The sequence below is a fragment of the Halictus rubicundus genome, chromosome 15 (genome assembly GCF_050948215.1).
Source record: "Halictus rubicundus isolate RS-2024b chromosome 15, iyHalRubi1_principal, whole genome shotgun sequence".
Taxonomy (NCBI): domain Eukaryota; kingdom Metazoa; phylum Arthropoda; class Insecta; order Hymenoptera; family Halictidae; genus Halictus; species Halictus rubicundus.
This window is the reverse complement of record NC_135163.1, coordinates 8,317,614-8,332,584: the sequence shown is the minus strand read 5'-3', so window position 1 is coordinate 8,332,584 and position 14,971 is coordinate 8,317,614. Positions and strand designations below refer to the sequence as shown.

At 42.9% G+C, this 14,971-nt stretch overlaps 2 protein-coding genes across 4 annotated transcripts in view; one reads left to right on the top strand and one right to left on the bottom strand.

Annotated features, from left to right (window-relative positions):
• The window catches only part of Unc79 (UNC-79 domain-containing protein), a 54,676-nt gene extending 40,844 nt beyond the window's left edge, over window positions 1–13,832 (bottom strand). The window contains exon 1 of the mRNA XM_076800982.1: window positions 12,909–13,832. The gene's annotated coding sequence lies outside the window, so the exon portion shown is untranslated. The remainder of the gene's footprint in view (window positions 1–12,908) is intronic.
• LOC143361493 (uncharacterized) overlaps window positions 1–14,971 on the top strand; it is a 108,221-nt gene that overhangs the window by 12,836 nt on the left and 80,414 nt on the right. The gene's annotated exons all lie outside the window — the stretch shown is intronic.

Below are 14,971 nucleotides of genomic sequence, written 5' to 3'. Positions count from 1 at the left end.
AGGGCTCGATTGCAGATGTCCTGCGTGGTTTTTCGCGGTGGTGTGACTCACACCGTTGTTTATTTGCAATATCGATTACGGCGACGATCGACGACAGACGGGAAACGTCACGCGATGGACTCATAATAAACATGACCTCCGCTGGATCGGAGACGTGTGACGTCGCCGCCAAATTGCGCTCGTGAATCATAACAATCCAACGACGACGCGCGCAGGTGTGCTAGTCATGGATTAATCACTATCACGAATCACTTCAGATTCGACATGGTTGTTGTCGCGCGAGTGGTTTCATCCGGGTTTGGAAATTGTTTTTTTTTTTTATCGGGGCCAGACGATGAAATTTCGATCGACGTCTCATCGATATCGCGAGCTCTTCAGGTTCGCGTCATGCTCAAGCAGCGTTGCCGGATCGAGACTCGTCTCCCCACTCTACCTTACCCCTTCTACCACGCTTACTTCCCCACTCTTCTCATGCGTCGCAACCTCACGTGACCAACCCCTACCGGCACGGTGGGGGTAACACTTCCCCTCCCACCCCTCGATTCGCGTCGATTCCCCTAACCTGGCGACTCCGCACGGAACACGAGAATTATTTGCGTCCTTTGCGAATTTACACGGCCCGCTATCAGATTAGAGGAAAATGAACGGCCGCCTCTGATCGTGTCAAGGCTACTACGATTGCGGAGACCGTAACTTTCTGTTGTTCTTGTATAGTGATCGCTGGCGCGGTGCGTTGTTCTACGACAATTTTCGTGCATAAATTTCCACCTCGTACACATGTCACGGAATTGTTAACACTTTGCACTCGAAGCTGTTTTCACTGCAAAACATTTCTTCCGACTTAGAATATGTCCCTTCTGTATACAGTAAGGAGCAAAACTGAACACACATACGACATTTTAAGAAAAATAATTTTTTATTCAATATTTGCACGTAGAATACAAAAGAGACAAAATACTTAGTATTATCTACGATCTTTTGGCTTTTCAAAAGAAACTTAACATTTGTGATATTATTATTGTTTCGCACTTTTCATCGTTTATAACTCGTAAACGAATTAACCAATGTCGGTGAAATTTTCAGCATGGATATAATTTATTCGGGCGAACCAAACACGTTCTTTAAATTTTCAATACGGGCTCGGATAAAAAAGCTAAAAAAACCAACTTTTACTATTTCTTTTGCGATTCCGATCAATTCAAATTTTTCACACCTCGTCTAATAAATTAATCCTTCTAACATCTCAATAACATTCGAGTCGTTCGATCTAACTTTTAAAAAGTTATGTTGCTTCAAATAGTGTAGACTCCGTTTTGCTCGTTACTGTGTATATCTTTTTCATGTTGTACGAAAATGGTGGAACGTACTAGTACAATACTGAAGTGCTTTGCAATTTACTAAATACAGAGAAATTTAATAATGTAAAGAATCTTTCGACTAAAGATACAATTATTAGTGGCGCCTTACAGTCGCGATTCGAGTGCAAAGGGTTAAGTCTCAAATTTTGAGGTCGCCCGAGGAAAATAGTATTCGAATATTCAATTAAACATTAGATTCCCGTTCTGAACGACCTGTTGCTCGGAAGGTCCGTAAATTTCGCCGTATTTCACAATTTCGCGAGACAGCTTGTACCTCTGCTGGTTTCTAGGAGCATGGGATCGGCACCCGATCAGATTTCCGCAAGGTAATCTTCGATCGATCGATCAGTCGGCGTTCGCAGCGAAACGGCAGGACGCGTTTCGACTGCGTAATTACGGCGGAAACGGTACAGCGGCGGTCTGGTCGACGGCATAAATATAAATACCGTCGTTCCCGATCGGTTGTGTAAGTAAGTCAGCATGATCGGCCGAGATCGGCTGGTGATCGGCGCGGGAACCACTTTCTATCGAGCACACGCCGAGAAACATTCCTATCTCTCTCTCTTTCTCTCTCTCTTTCTCGATGACTCTCGCTTTCCGCGGAAAAGAACCGTGTCCCCCGATCGACGAGAAAAACGTGGAAAATCGATTACCGGATTACGTCGATCTCGATCTCTGCTTCCTGGCAAACTCTCCTGTCCGTTCGACGTGTCACGATGTGAAGCAATCGTCGACGGACCACGAGGAATCGCGTGCAACGAGGATCTCGATTGCCGCAATATCTCGCAACCGCTCCGGATTCGCGCGGAATTCTGAAGCGGAAAGCGGCGAGGAAATGCGCGTGGGATCGAATTTTCCGAAATGTCTTGCGCGGATCGCGCGATCGCGACTCGCAAAGGACGATTAGGTTAACGGTTCGCGATTCGATGCTGAATTGTTGACACACGCTAGTCGACCGCGCTTAGTCAACGCTCACCGACAGAGATAACGAACGTGCAATTATTCATTTCGATTACCGGCTGTTTTCGTAAAGTACATGCTCCTCCCTGTAATGGTGATTATTATTAGGAAAGTTCGAGTCGTTATTTTCGTACGTTGCGAATCCGTACGAGTCATGACAATCATTTTTAATTGGACTTCGCTTGTTTTCCTGTTGCGACAGTTTTAATGACGCAGCAACTCTCGCGGACGTTGTTGCAAAACGAACTGCAAAATTGGCTCTGGTTTTGTCCCTAGTTTCGGAAATTGTACTTGTAAAGATACGTTCTGAATTCTGGATTTTATTTGAAGTGTACGAATCTAAAAATAGAGTACTCTATACTTGTCACAAATGCCTGGCCGATACAAGTCACAGAACTATCCCCACGGGGTATGGGCATCGCTTCGAGAATATCTCCTGGCCGATATATGTCCCTGGCTAGACCCGTGTTTCGGACATAGATCGAATAGCCACTGGAAACATACAAATTTCAAATAGTTTGCACAATTGATTCGACAAGAAAACACTCAATTCAATTTTATTTCGTCTATTTTGTCCTATTTTTCCATTTTAACAATATATTTTGTTATCTTTTGGGCAATGTGTCTACTGTTTTTAAATTTTCGAGAGTACTTTAAAATTTCCAAACGATGGGAAAATGTTCCGATCTAAAATAGTTCCTCGGTTGTTCCAACGGAGAATTAAATTAATTTCTGCAGGGAACGATAGAACTCGGAGAATTTCGGAATTTGCAGAAACAGCTGGTAAAGGGCGCACGTTCCCGACAAGAAACAGGGCCGATTCGTCTACGTGATTACTTTTTCGAACCGCGCGACGAATAAACGGCGTTTATCTGTAGCCCGGATGACGTCAGCTTGATACGACAAAGACGTGTGTTTACACGCAAGCGCGCGGGGCTGTGTACCGTGCGTTATCAATATAGCGGCAAGTGTTACGAGCTACCATAAGCCTTGAAGCACATCTCTCCGGGCCTGTGTAAATCGCGATCGTTCAAACAAGAGCTCCGGGGACCGCGCGAAATCGAGAAAATGACTCGTTTCTGCATCATCGTCGTAGAACCGAGGAGACGACCGTGGAAAATTGACTCGAAACGCTGTTTAAACAGCGAATCGTCGTGGTTCGTTTATCGCCGGTGATGTATCGCCGGCTTTTTACCGGATCGGTTTCTTGCCGTCATTATTCCAGCGAACACTATAGCCGATTCTCTCCACAAAACGTCTCATCGAGGTTTCCTCTCCTTTTACTAATTAATTCCTCACCTTCGGAGCATTTTAATACCTTTCAATTTATCTCATTCCCTTGATCGTACATTTTTACGCAAAACCAGAATTTTCCAGTCTATAGAAAACTTATATTATTAACACGGTGACTGCCATGTCACCGTTATGTGGCTGACGGAATTATTTGTCCAGGTTTTAAAATGAATTTTTACGCTGATATATTCGTTGTAACAAATTCGATTAGGATCTGTGAAATAGAAGAAAGTTGGAGGACTGTTCGATATGATACATTTAATTTTTTCCAATTTTTATTTCATTAACACTAGGTTTAGGGAGCACTAAAAATGAATATTTTACATTTCCTTATAAAAATAACGTGAATATATCTATCAAAATCTGTAGCCATTTTTTAAATAATATATACCTAGAGAAATCAATTTGTTAAATAATTCCTCATGGATCCATGTTTGGAATCTCAATATTCCTGAATTAAAAATATTAGAATCCGTCATTTTGACGGGTCCCGTAAATCTAGTGTTAAATAACTTACTTTGATTTTATGGAATTTAAACCAAAATATATTTTAATTCTAACATAAATTGGCCTTTGTTGTTATAAAGTGCGCAGTTCTGTGGACGGAATAAGCACAGAATAGAGAATTATTTGTGGATCGGAAAAATTGTTTAAAACAATACAGAAACAGTCTCGCTTGGTGTTCGATTGTTCGACGCGCGATCACACGGTCGATCTTGTTTATCTCGAAGAGCGTCATGCAACGAATGAGTCACGCTCATTAATTCAGTTATTTATTTGCTTACGTAGAATGTAACGTGCGATTGCACATGCACGATGTGTAATGCACGATGCGCGGAGAAAGTGCACAATCAATTTTACAATGCCACTGGTAATCACAATCGTTCCGTGAACAACAGTTAAACATAGGCAATATTTTTAGTTGGTTGAGTCACTCGCGTGTCTGCGTGTTCGTAACTTTATTTTTACCGATATCGGAGGAGGTTACAACCCGAAAGCCAACTGAAAATAATTACAGACCTCCAATCAATTCCGAACTCTCGACGCTCTTATCTTTATCTGCGTTTTACGGCCTCCCGTTGGTGTTCGACTGTAGATGTGCTTTTTCGGGGGATACGGTTCCTCTAACCCTTTGATGCGCAGGATTTTTCGGAACAGAAACATTCTTTACAAAAATAAACTAGATTATAGATCTAAAATATTGAGACAATGCACTTTATTATCTACAACGCTGAGCTATTAAAATGACTAAGCTTCGGAAAAAGATATACGGACTAGAAGCCGATAGTATGGCTATTTTCGTCCGAAAATTTCCCATTCAAATTAGTCGGCTTCAGAATTGCTAAAACGACCATTTTTGTTACAATTGAACAGAGTTAGACGACAACTTTCCCCCCACCGTGATAGTTGCGGGCGACCTTCGAATTACGTAATTAATTAATGTTATTCAGACCGATGTTGCTCAAGTTATACAAGACAGGATTTTTCAAGTCGTTCTGTGAACAATAATTCCTCTCTGAATTGTTTTAACATTCAGTCAAACACCAATTTCTATTGATTTCTTATTTTATTTCAGTGAACGTTGATGGAAGGCCATGACAGGGTTTATTAACCCTTTGCACTCGGCACTATTTTCAACGTAAAGTTAAATTTTTCTTCCGTCTTACAATATTCTCAATTTATTCAAACGAAACTGATCCGATTTCTACATATAGTATTCGAATGTTTAGTAATCTATTAAATACAAATATTGTAATGTAACAAATATTTTAAGGGTTGATTCGGATAGCAGAGGTTCAATTTTATTTTGAGTTCGTTCAGTGAAGAATCATGACGGTTTTGAGGTTGGTGAGCTACTAGTTAGTTGAACGAGAAGTGTTCGATCGAATTCGACCTGACCGAAGGCCGCGACCGCCATTGCAAGCGTGTTTCGCAATGGCGGCAGGGATTTGGCGTGGTTTGGCAGGGCAGGGTCGGCCGGGTGCATTGGAAGACGTCAATTGAGACAGTTCTAACAGGCAACGTAAACCTTCCGCGTGCGGGCATGTTTATCGCTCGCTCGAGCCGAGTGATGCTTCTGTGTATGATGTCAGACTCTATCTTTGGCGCGGAGTGGATGACCACAACCGAACCGAGCTCCGTACACCCATGCGCACAAGCACCGATCACGGTGAAATTCGATTGGCCATCAACAATTTCTACGGAACCCTACAGAACCTCGCAAACCTCAATTCCGACCCACTCTCTAAACACACAATCGCCTCACACCCCAAAATGCATCGCTGCACCTTGCACGCATCCATCTCAAATTTGCCTCTATTTCATTCTCATCTTAATTTCAAATAACCTTATTTTAATTGGGGATCGTGCACAGGGATTCCCCATTTGGGAATATTACAAATTTCTCAAAAACAAACGCAAATTTCGCGAATTTCGCAAATTTTTTTTTCCCAAATTTCTCTTTCTAATTCAACTTTTGGCATAAATCGTCTTAAATTTGTAGCTACTGATTATTCAGAGAAAAAAAATGTAAAAGTACCTAATAAAATTGAGAAGTAGAGAGATTTCGTGGAAATTGAGAAGCTAAGAATTTACCGAGAAAGGTCACGAAATTTTCCGGGGGAAAAAAGTTCTGAATTGCTTTTTAGCGTTCCAATTCGGTAGGACACGTAAGCGCAGAAATTTTCCGAATTCTCCCGTCTCCGCGTAAGACGCGGAGCAAAGTGTTAATGGAATAACTGGCGCGTGTAATGGTAAGATTATCAATTACCGTGGCGCGTAGCGACGTTTCTGGTCGTTTTGTTCCACGTCCCAGCTCTTAATCGCGATCTAGCTCTCGCGTTCCTCGTCACAAAGTTGTCGATCACCGTTCCACCGGTTCGATCGTTACGCTCCGCGTCCAGGCCTATAATTTCGTCGCCGTATCCTCGTGTCTGTGTTTCTGTTTCGATATTCAGAATCGGTAATGGGGCGGCGCGTGTTTCGAGTCGGCTACCCCGGCGAGACCAGTCGATAAATCGTTTCCACGCCGCGGCGTCACTGTAGATTCATACTTATTTAATGAGCGGACAAAAATAGACGGCTCCTAGGCTCCCTGCTCGATCGCTCGCGATCGATGCCGTGATTTCTCCGTGGATCTCGATCGCCCGAGACACGGCCATTTTCATCTTCTTTTCCGTTCGCTTGGCCATTTTCATCTTCTTTTCCGCTCGCTTGGCCATTTTCATCTTCTTTTCCGTTCGCTTGGCCATTTTTATCTGCTTTTCCGCTCGCTTGGCCATTTTCATTTTCTGTTCCGTTCGCTTGGCCATTTTTATCTGCTTTTCCGTTCGCTTGTCCATTTTTATCTGCTTTTCCGTTCGCTTGGCCATTTTTATCTTCTTTTCCGTTCGCCTGACCATTTTTATCCTTATCTCTCTATTCTTCTATTTTTTTTCCTTCGGGACATTCTTTTCCTCCTGATTCTCTGACCATTCTCATTCGCCTGATCGATCGCCCGATCATTTTCACCTTTCCCAGCGTCGGCACTGTTTTCACCCGTGTTTTTTCGTCCGTTGCGATCATCGTCCAAGAATTTATCGTACAAACACACCGATACCGACAATCTTATCCGACCCGCGCGGATTAATCGGAAATCTATGAATGCATCGATCCGATCCGATATATATCATAACATCGAAACTCGATGATCGATAGCTGCCTTGCCGAAAACATATAGGCGAAAACTCGCAATTACTTCGAACTTCGGTTGACGCAGCAAAATCGGTTTTGTTTGAACAGCTTTTTCGCCACTGCTCAATATCTTGTCCTATATTTGGAATTGTTATCTGCGTTTGAGGAACGTTTGCATCGAGACGAATGTGGAAAACTAATGTAGAACATTATTGGACGAACAGGTGTATGTCTATTGCAAAGCAAAAATACGTGTTTCCGTTTTTAATAATTTCAGTCAATTGAAGATAATATACTCATATTCTGTGATTCTGTTAATCTGTTTTGCGTTTTTATTAATTTTCTGCTCATTTTTGTTGGAGAAGTCTGTAATCTAAAGATCAGATATTGAATTTTTTTTTAGTAGTTCAATTGCACAGCACATTCAAAATTTTACAGGAAATATTCGATGTCGGAGAAAATATTTGGCTTTCTAGTTAAAATTAGTTCTGAATGTTCATGTTAGTCATGTTCGGAACAATCAAACTTTCGTAGGATAAGAGATTCCGCGATTTCTCGGAGGCTCCTATATTAAACGCTGCAGCGTGACGCAATGCAAATGGAGAAATTGAACGGACGGGCTAAAATAGGCGTAAACACGCGAAGAAAGTTATCGGCGAATCAATGCTACTCTCTTCCTCGCGCTCGCCTGAAAAAACAGTTTACGTCTGCGCATCCTCGGCCGGCGAATCAGCAAAACTTCGCGAAAATTCCTGAGCCCGAGAAGCAAAAAAAAATGAGGAAAGAAGTTCTACTTCGGGGAGGAATTTTTTCGGAAATTATTCCAGCATTGTTATTCCTCGAAACGACTAAAAATCTCAGACGAGAACTTGGATAACTCGAAAGAAATGGCGACGAAGGAGATACGGACGACCACGACCAGACGCAGGAAAGTAAAACTCGATTGGAAATGCGTCCACGACGAGAAATTCGTGTAAACGTGAACTTTCACCGAATCGTAAAACCGATCGGACCCGGAACCAGGTGTGATTACGTCAATTCGATGTTTTTACCTTGTTTTTCAACACTTCAGTTGCGATTAACGAATCGATCAATTTTCGTCTGCATCTTCTGCCCCGGTGAGTCGAAAAGTCTTGATCCTTTAATTGGAAATTTGGTAACGTATCGTGGATTGTCACTTGAACACGGAAAACACGAACAAAGACGGAAGAAATATAATAAATAGATCGCGCGATATAAAAACTGCAAGGCACAGGAGTCAAGGTAATTTTCTTGCTAGAACAATTTCAATAAGTATCAACGTTAAACAAAAACAACTTACAGACACCGAACAGGTGTCTCGCATACCTTAACCACCGAGACCGTAAGGATGTGCTCGTGCGAAACGATTCGATAAATTTCTTCGTACAAGCCCGTGCTAATAATAAAAATTGCGCAAACTCCAAATAAATTCGATCTCTTGCCATTTTCATTAGGCAACCTGCTGGATACTCGTACACCAGTCACTTTTAGTGCTCGTTATGCTCGGTATTAAAGAGCCAATTAAACGACAATTAATGATCGTGTTAACACAAACGACCAGCACCTCCTTCACAGCTTCTAAATATTCTTATCGTCGTTTTACAAGAGATGCGATTGTTATTTAAATTTTATTCATCGATTCCAGCCGACGAGTCACAATAGTCGACGCCGTGTCGTCGGAGAACTGCGAACTTCTAAAACGTTCACTATTATTTCTGAGAGAATTACTTCCGCAGCCTTGAACATTTTATGCATTTTGCAATTTTTGTAGATGAATTTTCAGAATTTTCAAATTTTATTTCCAGCGGTAGTAGTCTTTGGAGGTCTGAAATAAATAAAAATCGTGTTAAATTCTGTCTAGTACAGTGATTTCTCTGTATATGTCGCGAAGGCCTGGATGATAAACGTCGCGAAATGATCCCCACTACCGCAGGGTATACACCATGAGAGCGCAGAGAGGCCTCGGACGCCGAGGAGTGTAACCATAACTCGGGGTATGTCTCCTGCACGATACATGTCGCTGGGAAGACCCGTGTTGTTGACATGAATCGAGTAGTCATTGTGATTCGTCACAAATTCCTTCGATTTATAGTGCAGGTGCTGAACCGATAGAGAATAATTGGTTCGGAACGTGTTCCACCGATTTTCCTCTCTGACCGATCCCGATGGTTACACTCTGATAAGAGCATTTCGTTATCTGCGTGACCTCAGACGTTCCATCGGCTGCGGTCACTGCGAAATCAATTGGCCGTTCAAGGATGGCGTTCGCCACGTAACCGTGTATCTTATCGGGTCCGGCTCGTTAAAACGCGAGAATGAATACGTAAATCCCGCGGTAAATAATAGCGACAACAAGACGAGAAAAGGTCAAGCATAATCGAACACACAGCACCGGTGACTATAGCGAGATCGACGCCGGAGGCGATAAATCCTGGGAAAATGCCGGTCGTCGAACGTGTCAGGAATCCGCTTCCCTCCGATCGATCTCCAGGCCTATAATTTTCGGAAAAACGACTGTTATTCAATTCATCTTTTTTTTTTTTTTCTAACATGTTATGCAAACCGTCGTAACCGGCCGACTGTGACGCGCGCGGAATTTGTTTACCGGTGACGCAAAATTTTCTAGTGAGTCATTTCTCCTTCTATCGAACTCTAAAACTCGAATAATCATGCTCGTCGCAAATTTACTCTCTTCCAATAAAATGTAATTTGCTTCGAAATCAATGTGAGATCGTTAGGCTATTATTACAATATTTATTGTACACTGTGTATCATCTCTAAGCCCGAAATCTTATCTTTGAAGTTCGGTCTTCCTTTTCGAGATAAAAGAGCGAGATCATTCGTACCGATCTTTCGGTACAATTCTGATTTTGAAACGTTTATCTGATAAAGAAGAATTCTAAATCGTGTGTTCGAAATTGTTGCACACGATTAAAGCAATATTCATCTTTTTTTGCTGTACCAAAGGGCTACACATAAATATTGGCTACTAATTTTTTTTTAAATTAGACTCAGCACAAATATCCGAATAAAAACGCGGAGGAATAGTAGTAAAATGGCGACAGGAGGATCGCGTGCCACGGGCTCTCCGCCGAGTGCCATTTTGGATCCTCGAACGCGACGGGGTTAATATCCTGGCCCGGGCAAGGACGATTACGGGGTCGACCACGTGGCTTGCTCATTCCTCGCGCTATAGCTCGTTCTTATCGGCGGAAAATTCGTCATCGATCCTCCCGAAAAAAGAGGAAGCCCTTCGGGGCTACGTCCGCGCGCACGTGTACACACGTGTACGCGCGTGTTGCGTGTCGATGTGTGCGTCGACCGGGTGACTCATTGGCTGGCTCCCAGTCACGTGTACGTGTTCCTCCACGTGTACGTGACTGCATTCGCTTGTGTAACGATGCACGCACACTGTTTTCACGACTTTACAGTGCCGTACGACACGGTTGGTTCGTGAAAGAGTGAGAGAAAAAATTTTACTTGCTCGTCAACTTTAACCTGAACGCGCAAAACCCCTCTTCGTTAACTAATTATTAAATTGTTGGCTCCGCGTGAACGAGTACTCTGTGCCACTCAGTTTGTCTTTCGAAGATGCGGTTGTCCGATTCGATGCTCTGGAATCATTTTTTAATGAGGTGGTCAGCGATTTTCATGAAAATGGGGTTGGATAATGGGATAAAGATTTTTTAATTGTTAGGTTCACCGTAAAGTCTGTTTTTTTTTTGTACGCTTTTAATTATTCGGGGATGATTTTATTATCATAGTAATTTTTTTAAGCTTGCTATGTAATATACAACATTCCTTTTTTAAAATTTACCCCATTTTAGGCAAGATAGAAACTTCTTTAAATTATGTATAAATATATGAAAGATATTCAACTTCACAAATCTTGACTCTGTTTTACAAAAATCATCATCATCTCTTTTACAGTCGTAATTATGCGAGCCTGTAAGAGGTACGTGTAGAAATTTTTTCGCCGTGTGTGTTTCACTCTTGATTCTCTCTTCTCGAGACAATAGAACAGTTAACAGGCATATGAGAAGCACATACGGAAATTTTTCCCCGTCCGTTTGATAGTTGATCAACATTCCCGGAAACGTCTGAGAGGTATATCGATCGCGGTACGAGAAAACAGTGGCTGCGATCAACAAACTGTGAACGAGTCGAGATTGAATAAACTTATTGGAGTCGTCTGGACAAAATTGCCCAACGGTTTAGCACCAGGCTACTTTGAACGTTCTGTTTATCCGCGATTTATTAAAAGATCCACCGAGTGGATCCGCTAAGTGGCCACTGATTTTCGCCGCACGCGTGCGAAAAATCTGCCACGTTTGAACGTTTGCCGCGGGAATTAGCGTACACGGTGTTTTATTTTTCTTCTGGTCGCGCGAGAGACTTTTCCCGTTTCGACAACACGGGTGTTCGGTTTTTGGGATCGTTATGCAAATGATCGACGACCGGATCGTTGACACTTGCCGAGGGTGGTGCGGTTAGTATGAATATTACGCCAACTTCGTCTTTCTGTTTGAACAGTCTCGTTCGGCGGACATTTTTGAAAAACAAATGAATTTTTGTTGTGCCATTGTGCTTTTCCTAATCGGATTTTCTTGCCTCACAAAAACAAAAATACGCTACGGTAATACAGGCGACTCGGAAATATAAATTCAACCATGGATACTTATAATGTCTAAACTGGGGAATATTATGCAATATAAAAATAAGTTAAGCTAAGCTAAAATAAGCTGTTTTGCACTGTAGTGATAGCAACTGCTTAGGTTCGCCTCGAGTAGTACTTTGTTAACATTAGATTTACCGGAAACTAATATTTGTCCGTGAGGAATTATTCGAGAAATTTTATTAAAAATTACTAGAAATTCGGATATGTAAAATAGTAAATTTTAGTGCTGCGTGAAACTAATGTTGTATAAAATAGATTGCAATATTTACGAAATTTTTACAGTACGAGCGCTGACTTGACCCTTACCACTCGAATGGCGACCGTAAAGCGCCACCAAAAATTCCTGTATCATTATTCAAAATATTTTTGACAATATTAAATTTATTTATATTTAACCCTTTGCACTCGAGTGGTGACTCTGAAGCACCACTAGAAATTGTTGTGACATTATTTCAAAGAAATTACAAAAAACGTTACAAAATATTTGTTACATTACAAAGTTTGTATTTAATAGATTACTAAACATTTAAATATTTTATGTAGAAATCGGGTCAGTTTCGTATGAGTAAAATGAAAAGATTGTAAAACGGAAGAAAAATTTAGTTTCACATTGAAAATAGCGCCGAGTGCAAAGGGTTAATAAATTACTAAACATTTCATTACTGTACGAGTAAATTGCAGCATTTTCGTATGCATAGCATGAAAAAATATATATAGAAGGGAAATATTCTAGGTTTGGAAAAAATGTTTCGTTTTGGAGTTAAAATGGCTTCGAGTGCAAAGGGTGAATTCTTCATTTTGGAGCACTGGTGCGTTTTCTAAAATGCGAGTAGCCTCGACCGATCGGTATAGATCTCGAACGATCGAGTCGGGAAGCTGCCGAAAAAATGCTGATCGAAGACCGAATTCTGAGCGAGCGTACGTACCTGTGCGCGCTGGCGCGCTCCGAATCGAGCGCACGTTTACCTCCGCGCGAGTCCTCCTCCGTCTGGCGCGCACCACGACCACGAACCAGCCCACCTCTACTCTCATCGCTCGTCGCACATCCACATCGAAACGTCCCCGATATTCCCCTACCCGTGGCTCCTCGTCCGCTATAGTACTCGTGTGGATCGCGATCGGTGTTGTTCCGTGTGTGTCTGTCTCTCTATCGGCGCGCGAGAGCCGCTCAGTCTCAGCTCGTCGGCGGCCGTGTACGGATCCATCGAGCACGCTCGGTCGATCTCAGACTCACCGTGTGACACGCATCGGTGTTTACTTCCGGCCTGGATCGTGTGCTAGCAAAAACCGAGAGAGAAAGAGCGAGGGAGAGAGAAAGAGAGAGAGAGAGAGAGAGAGAGAGAGAGATCATTCTCACACCGGAAATGTTGACGAAACGAGGAAGGCACGGGGGACGCGTTGCCCGCGTGCCAACGCTCTCCTGAGCCTAACCGAAAACCCCCCTAACCGATCCCCGGTTTTGAGACCCGTCTTCTTGCACCCGCACAGGTTTCCCGCCACCCTCTCGGCTACCATAACTCTGACCCCTCTAATCAATCTCTATCGTCCCCAATATATCTCCCTTTTGTCCCCTCTGTGTCTCTTGATCTACCTTTGTGTCTCTTCTCGATCGTCGATCGAACAACCTCCGAAAAGTAAATCAATACGAAACAAAAACAAAAAATAAAAAATACGAGGACAGTGGTGGGAGTCTATATGAGGTCGCACGTGGATTATCGCCGCCGGGAGACAGTGTACAATCGGCCACGACGACGACTACGTTGACGGTGCGTCATCGTCAGTGATCGCGATCGCCGGCTCTGTGATCGTCTCGTCGTAAACGCGAACCGGTTCCTCCACCGATCGGGAAAGGTAGGTGCACCGAACCACACACGGCCCTCTGATTTTGATCCCCTCTCTGCACCCTGCCTGCCTGACTGCCTGCCTGCCTGCCTGCCAGCTTGACAGTGCTAGGTAGATCGTCTGGTCCAACCGGAAGCTGATGACGATGATGGTGTCTCCGACGCGTGTTCGGTCACCCCGGAAATCTTAACGAATCACGTTCGAATCGGGAAATACTGACGAACCGGTGAACGATGGTGATCGGAGACGTTATTCTATCGATAGATGCTGTCTCTGGCACGTTGGATCCCAAAAATGCCAGTGAATCTATGAACAAAGGTGTCGGAGACGTTATTCTATCGACAGATGCTGTCTCTGGCGCGTTCGATCCCAAAAATGTCAGTGAATCTATGAACAAAGGTGTCAGGAACGTAATCTATCCATAGATGACGTCTCTGACACGTCGGGATCCAGAAATGCTAGTGAATCTATGAACAAAGGTGTCAGGAACGTAATCTATCCATAGATGACGTCTCTGGCACGTTGGATCCCAAAAATGTTGAAGCTATGAAGGACAGTGTTGGGAACATAATCTATCCATAGATGACGTCTCTGGCACGTTGGATCCCAAAAATGTTGAATCTATGAAGGACAGTGTTAGGAACATAATCTATCCATAGATGACGTCTCTGACACGTTGGGACCCAGAAATGTTGAATCTATGAAGGACAGTGTTGGGAACATAATCTATCCATAGATGACGTCTCTGGCACGTTGGATCCCAAAGATGTTGAATCTATGAAGGACAGTGTCGGGAACATAATCTGTTCATAGATAATGTCTTTGGCACGTTGGGACCCAGAAATGTTGAATCTATGTAGGAAAGTAATCTATCCATAGATCTACAGGGTACGTTGGATCCCAGAAATGTTGAATCTATGAAGGGAAAGTGTTAGGAACGTAATCTATCCATAGATGATGTCTCTGACACGTTGGGCCCCAGAAATACCTAACCTATGAACACAGCAGAAATTTTAACGAGCCTATGAAGTAATCTATCAGGAATAATATAATCTACGAAGGGAAGTATCAGGAACCTAATCTATCCATAGATGATGCCTCGGACAGGTTGGGTCCGAGGAACGCGTTGAATCTATGAATGAAGCGG